This window comes from Triturus cristatus, chromosome 9 (assembly GCF_964204655.1).
Source record: "Triturus cristatus chromosome 9, aTriCri1.1, whole genome shotgun sequence".
NCBI lineage: Eukaryota > Metazoa > Chordata > Amphibia > Caudata > Salamandridae > Triturus > Triturus cristatus.
In genome coordinates, this window is record NC_140592.1 from 938,175,115 (window position 1) to 938,183,788 (window position 8,674).

An 8,674-nucleotide genomic window follows, 5' to 3' on the forward strand; every position below is an offset into this window, starting at 1 on the left:
CCGGAAAACACGCGTACGGCTCGTAGTTTTTCCGGCCGGATCGCGTTCCGTGCCCTTCCGACCTGGATCGGAATCGGCCCCTAAGTAGTCAGCTCACTACAGCGCCCCAAAAGCCAACACCACGTGTCTGTAGGGCAGCGTTGCCCGCTGGCTCAGGCCTACAGTACGGTCCAGCAGGTCCTTAAAATGAGACAGAGATGTGACTGAATGAGGTCAGAGATCACATCATTACGCACGGCAACATCTCTTGTTTGCACCTGTGCACCCAGGCTGATGCACCCCATCCCTACCGCCGCAACGCGCTCAATTGCAGCCCCTGTGCACCCACCACTGCTCACCTGCTGTCATTGTTGTGTGTCCAAACACGACGGCCAGCAGGGTTCATAATTCGGATGTAGTTTTGATTGCCAGGATGATGTACACCTCATGGATCCCTTTTTATTTTGGTGCATTGTGATATGCGAGGTGGATGCGGCCATTTCACCTGAAGCAGTGTGGAAGAACTGGGACATGTGGCGTCGTCATTATCCTATTTATACGTACGCAAAGTGGGCTGGGCTTGCGTACGCCAGGCCAGCGTAGGGGTGTGAATAATTATTTCGGGGCCCTGGGCGTTGTTCAGTTCCTGTCTGGGCAGGAAGTGTACTTATGTGTGTGTCCCTGTTGCAGTTTTGACGTCGTACAATCCGCAATTTACATTAATATAGCATGTACCGGTAGGGCGGCAACTATCGCTAATGAGATGCTGTCCGAAAACATTGAATGGACAACATCACATGTGGTTGTCAAGCTGGTGGATATGCGCAGACACGCATGTCAATGGTGTGCGGCATTATTGAAAGTGTTGCTATCGCGAAGCGCACACACGTGATTGTGCTCGGTTGGAGGGAGGATCAACAGTGATGTTATGTCATACACAGTGATAACGCTCATTACAGTCAAGCAATGCATGTTAAACGTGAAGCTGAAAGTCTCACATATGACACACTACTATACTTGTAAAGCCTGACAACAGATCATACTGCAACACAAATCTACACATTACTCTTTACTGTTTGTCACATGTGATCTAGGATGTGCACTCTGCCCGTGGCTGATGATACCCCTTCGAGCCACCAATACCCAGGCCGAAAGGCAGCACAATAATGCGCGCACACACACACACCAGGGGCAAAGTGTAACACACATTTGTTTTTTGATGTAACGTTTCAGATGCATGGCTATCAGTCGTGGAAGGCTACTGTACAGAGCATGATTATTGATCAAGATGATCGTTGCATGTTGTATGTACTATAAGATATGTTATGTTATGTTATGTTATATAGAATTTCTATAGCGCACGGCTACTCCGACAGAGTGTCCCGGCGCTTTTCACTGTGTACACAGCAAAAAACTTTTCAAAAAAGCTCTGTAAGCAGAAGAGGTGTCTCTCATCAAACGGTGAAGAGAGAATGACTAAAATGGGTGGGGTCCTCCAACTGTTACAATGGGAAATGTTATGAACCAATCAAAAGCTTTTTTTTAAGGTCACATGGCAATCATGCACCGAACGCAGAAGGAGGCCGCACCCGACGTGATTTTGAGAAAATATATTTACCATAATATAAGTTTATTACAGTTAGAAATTATCGCTTGCTCTCATGTGCACTTTAAACTTATTTACATATAGTTTTGAGACATAAAAAAATAAATGAGGGAATGGCGTATCCGGCGCGATACCATACGTCTATGACACACAGGGCCTGGCAGCGTGCACTCGTCACATATGGAACTCACACAGCCAGCGCGACCCTATACGTATATGACGTAATGCGCGTATTGGTACCGCGCACCCGTCGCATACCAAACTAGGAGCTGGTGCGACCTTATACGTATATGATGTTAGGCAGGACACGGTGCTACGAAGCCGTCGGATACGAAAAGCGCATCCTTAACGAGTTTCGCAATATGGCGGATAGGATTTGCGTGGTGATGGAGCTTGGTACACTACCGGTACGGGAATCTAGTTTTCTAAAAAAAATACATATGTATACATACTTTTGTTTTAAGATATAAAAAATTACATAATTTTTCAAAATTAAGAAAAAAGGATAATAGAGTTCCAAAATATTACAAAAAAAATAGAAAAAATATAGGTTTTCTAAATATTAAAATATGAAATTACATTTAAAAAACCTTTGAAATTCACTGAAAAAACATAGGTTTTACAGACGTTATAGTTAGGAATTAGCATTTAAAAAACCTTTGAAATTCTCTAAAAAACCATAGGTTTTACAGACGTTATAGTTAGGAATTAGCCTTCAAAAAACCTTTGAAATTCACTGAAATAACCATAGGTCTTACAGACGTTATAGTTAGGAATTAGCATTTCAAAAACCTTAGACATTCATTGAAAAGCCATAGGTTTTAGGGACGTTAAAGTTAGTTGGACATTTGACTCATATAAAACCAGAGAAATTCGCCTGTTATAGTTAGTTGAGCTAACTATAACTCGTGCGCCCGCAATGCACTGGTGATGACGTCACATATTACATCACTCATGACATGGTCAGTGACATCACTGATGTCATCACTGATGACATCTCAAATGACATCACTGATGACATCATCCACATGATAATCTGATGCACATACTGATGCCCTAATATAAACTTTGATACATGCACTCTAAAATACAGACCACTATTTTTGAAACCATACACACAAGAATGCCAGAAACTACATACCACCCACTATTTCCTAGGTCTACACACATCCAGTCACTTATACATGCAGTTAATTATCAATACAGTACTATAATATGCACATAAAATACCTATACATACAGTCACACTCCGCTACTCATCCAAACAGTTACTCACACACCTAGTCAGTCATGCAAAGAATCTATCACATACCCATTTACTCATGTATACAGTTATACTCACCAACTCCGTTATTTATACACACACCACATCACTTATTTATGCAGATACTAACAAACACTTACAATCTTATACAATCACTGATATAAGCAGGCACTCATTTATACACCCACTCTTCAAATAACTTACTCTCAGGTATAGTCATTTATATACTCCAACACTCACATATACTGTCTTAAAACATATGTAGTTACTCACACATATACCACTGAGACATTCATTCACTCACCAACACACCCATACACACTCTAACTCACCCATACAGCCCTTCCCAGATGCACTTTTTAATCTATACAACCAATGAATCACCCACTCAGACGTCTATGCACATAGTCACAGACCCCCCCACTCACCCATACAGACACTCAGGCACCCATACAGATACTCAGACAACAAATCAATAGCCCATATAGACACTCATTTAGCTACTCACCAACCTATGCAGTCACTTATACACCAACTGAGACACTAATACAGACTTTCACACAGTTTAGTCACTAACCCATACATTCAGTAACACATGTTCAATCACTCACTTATACCGTCAGTCACGCACCTACTAAACAATCCATTCAGACCCTTGTAAATCCACTCTTTCTTCAATACACCTTGGCACAGATATATATGAAAAATATTTAAACTTTACAGAAACACACATTCACTGGATGAGGTCATCATTGATGTCATCAGTGATGTCATTTGAGATGTCATCAGTGATGTCATTTGAGATGTCATCAGTGATGTCATCAGTGATGTCACTGTCCATGTCATGAGTGATGTAATATGTGATGTCATCACCAGTGCATTGCGGGCACGCGAGTTATAGTTAGCTCAACTAACTATAACGGGCGAATTTCTCTGGTTTTATATCAGTCAAATGTCCAACTAACTATAACGTCCCTGAAACGGATGGACTCGTAGCGGTTATTGCTTCCTGACGAGAGTGCAACAGTACTTTGGTACTCAGTGAAATTGATCCGGAACAGCCTGTACGCGACGTCCGGACGTATTTAAGCAGCGGTTTCCGGCCCAGCAAGTACGATTCGTCCCTACGGCACTCCGTACGGCTCTTTTCTTACGGGAGCCAAAAACAGCCGTAAAAGCAGACTCCTACAAACGGAGCCCCGGTACGCGACGTACACGCCATGAACCCCATCGTACGTGTCATCCCGGTCCTCTTAGCCTAAGACCTGGTGCACCGAAACCGACGCACACGCCGCAGAAGGTGAGAACAACACCCAGGGGCCAGGGTGGGGGTGAGGGGCAGGAAACATACCCCATACCCAAAGCCAAACCTATAATATGGAGCCCATACATTACCACCAGGGTCTGGTCACTTGGGGGGGCTTGTCCAGCAACCCCTGCGTACCACAACAACGGAAGTGGACATGTACGGTGCGTTGCACACGTACCCGTATGGCACCAGTACAATAGTGATACGAGGCGTACACAGGCAGTGAATGTGGGGGTACGGTGCGTTTCACACATACCCGTACGGCACCAGTACAATAGTGATACGAGGCGTACACACGCAATGAATGCAGGGGTACGGTGCGTTTCACCCGTACCCGTACAGCACCAGTACAATAGTGATACGAGGTGTACACACGCGATGAATGCTGGTGTACGGTGTGTTTCACACGTACCCGTACGGCACCAGTACATTTGGGATACGAGGCGTACACACGCCACGAATGTGGGGTTACGGTCTGGCCCTGTATGTTACCTTCATATTGGTGTGTGTTTAGGTCCAGGCCAGCAGTGTACTGCTCCAAGGGGGTGGGTGGGTCCAAGGTGGCAGAGGATTCCCAGCAGCGGCCAGCCATATGGGGGTGGCTGCAGATCAATACCAGCAGTGTCCAGACATGTAGGGGTGTCTGTAGAGGACTCCCAGCAGTGGTCAGCCATATAGGGGTGGCTGTAGATGAATACCCGCAGTGTCCAGTCATATGGGGGTGGCTGCAGATGAATATCAGCAGTGGGCAAACATATAGGGGTGGGTGCAGATGAATACCAGCAGTGTCCAGACATATGGGGGTGGGTGCAGAAGACTCCCAGCAGTGGACAGAGACATGGGGGTGGGTGCATATGACTACCAGCAGTGGACAGAGATATGGGGGTGTACATCATTATCAGATGACCACATTTATATGGTGGTATGGACGCATCCCTAACTTTGGACTATGATGATAGTGCTATAACAACACATCACTGACAGCAGTTTCCCACTCCCAGGAGGATGGATGTTTTTCACCCACTGCATGATACACCACATGTGGGTGTGAGGACAAATAACACATGCATACCCACCCATGGCGGATGCAGCACAATACACACCCTGATATCATGCCACAAGACTGTATAGTCATGTAACTGCCTACAAAACTAATAGCGATAACAGCGTGATGTCTGCCATTGAAAGTCACTCCTCCCAACGTAAGCATGCGCACGCAGATACACGCATTTTTTGGCCCCCTGTTTAGGACTGAAACATGTCGGCACTAGGGTCCTAGGACCATAATACTCCTACAAGACCCACTTTTATTTATTTTAATTACCCGGACAGACCCAAGAATAAAGGGATACTGGGGATCTGTCTGCGGTATTTTATCTAGATAACTCCCTCTGCCGTAAACATATTAAAAGCACTCCCAACACTGTGGTCGAGCCCACCCGGACTTCTAGGGGTCTGGGTGACCCGATGATGAAGCATGACACCACTAGGGTGTGTGAGGGTAACGTAAAGAAACACTTAGTTTCCCCACGACCACGGTTGTATTAGGCACAACCACTTCGAGGAGTTCTCATTTCTCCCCCTCTCTTTTCATTTTGTTTGATCTCTTCTCAGATCCGTTAGAGTATTTTTTGTGCATATAGTTTGTATGGGAGGATATACTCTATACAATCCTACCTCTCTGACCCCATAAGTCATTGGGATTTCCCAAGACCTTGTTGTGTTATACATTGTTGAAGGGATCCGTCACCAACAAAGGAAATGTTGACACAGGTCAGCACAACAATTGTGCAACTGTTTGCAGGGAAGATCTCAGGTGCCACAGAGGAAGGAACACTCCTTGGGACAATGTCTCAAAACTAAATGAACACACACTACCAATGATTCTTTGCAGACATTGTTATGGCACACAGATACCATGGTCCACCTCATGACCATCATACAAAAACATTTCTCAGAACCCTAACACATTACCAGAACACCAACTCCAGGAGCCTCATCACCAACATCAAGTACCTGAAATGCAATAGTGTTGAAAGTAAAAAAAAAGGCTTTATTCAGCACAAGAAAAACAATTCTTTTTTTTTCTTTTTTTTTACAATCACTTGTTTTATAGAATTATGTTTATTAATTTTTTTAAAAAGGTTTTAAAGAATTTTATATGGCTTTTGGGTACTTTCAATGTACTAGATGAGAACCCACATTCCTCTTCGTGTAGTATCGCTTTCTAGTAAAAAAAGAAATTCTAAAAAACAATTTACACTGCTTCACTGAATGCGTCATCGTCGTCCAGCAACATTTGTGGCCTCTATCGGGCGATTTTACATTTTCCTTCTTCAGATGCCTTTTTAATTTGTTTTACATTAGGAAACCCTACTACGTTATAAGTTACAAGGGTTTACATTACCACTATATGCTTGCGAGGAGCACTTTTGAGGATTATAAAAAGGGGAAGAATACAATGGCACGTGGAGTTTTCTTTGGTACATCTATTTGCACTTCTTTATCTCTGGTCTGGTCTACAAGTCGGACTGCACGAGGTTTTGTTGGTTTTCAGTAAATGTCGGAAATCGGCTCAGTCGATGTCTTATGTGATACTTAAATACAGCATTTAGTGGCCATTGAAGCAGAAATGTTTAACATGTCCCAAGTGTCGATTTCTTAGTGCATTGCCTGGCTCTCAACAAAATGGTGTCTTGTGCTGCTCTCCCACTTCACACATCACCTCTATTCCTCGTCAGACTGGTTGAGGAGCGCTACTTCAACGCCATTTTGATCTGGCTTTAGCTTCCTTATTCCAATCTCGACCTCTCCCGTGATCCTCTTGTGCCTGTTGAGACAGCAGTGGACTAGGAAGTAGTTAGTGGCTATGAGGATGAGGGCGGCGGCATAGTGCCAGCAGAAGCACATGGTGATGAACATGATATTCTCGTGTTCTGTCTGGTTCCATTCAGGCCCTCCCCAGGGGGGGTACAGGACAACACCGATCTGCCAGAACCAAGTCCCCTGCAGAATGGTGAGGCTGGTGCGGAAGAGCTCCAGCACAATGTGGTCCCTCAGAAAGACTTCAATAAATATAGTGATGGAACCACCAAACACCGCAATGAGGAGCAGGGAGTGTATGTGCTGGTCCAATTCCGGGCGGTTGTGGACGTGAAAGTAAAAGAGAAGACCTTCAATGAATACTGCTAGGAAAAGGGTGAGGCGGTCCAGACCTTGGGGCACCTTGAATGGGGAATAGACAAGGATGTCAATGACCCCAGAAAGTCCGTAGAACAGATACATGGTGGAGTGCTGCCAGTTCATCAGCTTCACCCAGCTCTTCTCCTCTCCATCATACAGGTGCATGTGTGGACCATCGGGGACGAACTGCTCAGCCAGAATACCCACAAGAGCAAACACTGCTTTTGCGACGCCTTCCGCGAGCTCGAGGCGCTGGTAGCACTGTCTCGAGCGGCAGCCGCTCTTCGTCTTCTGGTTCAGGTACCGGAGCGGGTACTTTACAGACCACCAGAGTCCGAAGACCAGGAAGAAACTGCCCGGAAGGGCATGTCCTTTGAAGTTTGCCATCGTGGGCCGGTGTCTCTAAGGGCGTGGATCTCCACACGCTTCAGCGAAGGGACCCAGACACTGCGACACAGACCGGTGTGTTCTTTGTTCCTCAGAAGGTGGGAGCCGCAACACCTAGTCCACCTGTGAAGACCTCTGCCTCTTACGTGCGCCAGCTTCGTCCGGATCTGGGTCCCTGGCACCTGTTGCCCGGCTCACCTGCCACTGGATAGTTAGGTAGCGTCACCGGGGGAGTGGCATGGGATTGAGACTGACAGGAGTCGGTTGTGTTAGGAAGGATCGGATCAGAGAAGAGGAACAGGGAGGGCTATATCTGTGGGACGGTGAGAATGACCACCAAGGTGAGGTGAGAATAACTGACAAGTGATGTTATAGCACCTGAGAGGACTCCGGGGAATAAGTGAATGGGTGCGGGTCGTAACTTGAAGTGGGAAAAACAATTCAACAAATAGACTATTTACACAGGCCAATGGCCAGTCCATATGTAAAGTCCAAGGGGGGACGTAGGGGACCGCGTCTACCCCTAGCTTGCCTGCACAAATGAACCTCCAGGTTCGTCGAACGGGTGTGGGGCATCATCTGGGGCAGTACCAGGCACCGCAGGGACAGGAGGGGGAAGGGTAGGTGTGGTGGGTGCAGGGGTGGACGTCTCCACCATAGGGGGTGGGTCAGCGCCGAAGGTGGAGGCGAGCTCGGCGCTGCACACCGCTGCAAGTACGTCCAGCCCAACCCCTGCACTTGAGGATTCCCCAGGGTCAAGGGAGGGTGTGGTGGGCGAGGGATGGGGTGCAGCACTCCTGGGGGAGGGGGTCGACGTGGTGGGGGACTCAACTCCCGTGCCCGGGGACTTCCTTGCCCGCTTTTGGGGTGGTGGCTCAGCGGGGGCGAGGTCCAGCTCACCCAGAAAGAGCTGCTTGGGTGAACGTATGGCAGGGGAGCCAAGGGG

General features: G+C 46.6%; 1 pseudogene; it reads right to left on the reverse strand.

The window, feature by feature from the left end:
- Positions 1-6,841: 6,841 nt before the first annotated feature.
- LOC146799106 (transmembrane protein 45B pseudogene) lies at positions 6,842-7,739 on the reverse strand (annotated as a pseudogene).
- Between the last annotated feature and the right edge of the window lie 935 nt (positions 7,740-8,674).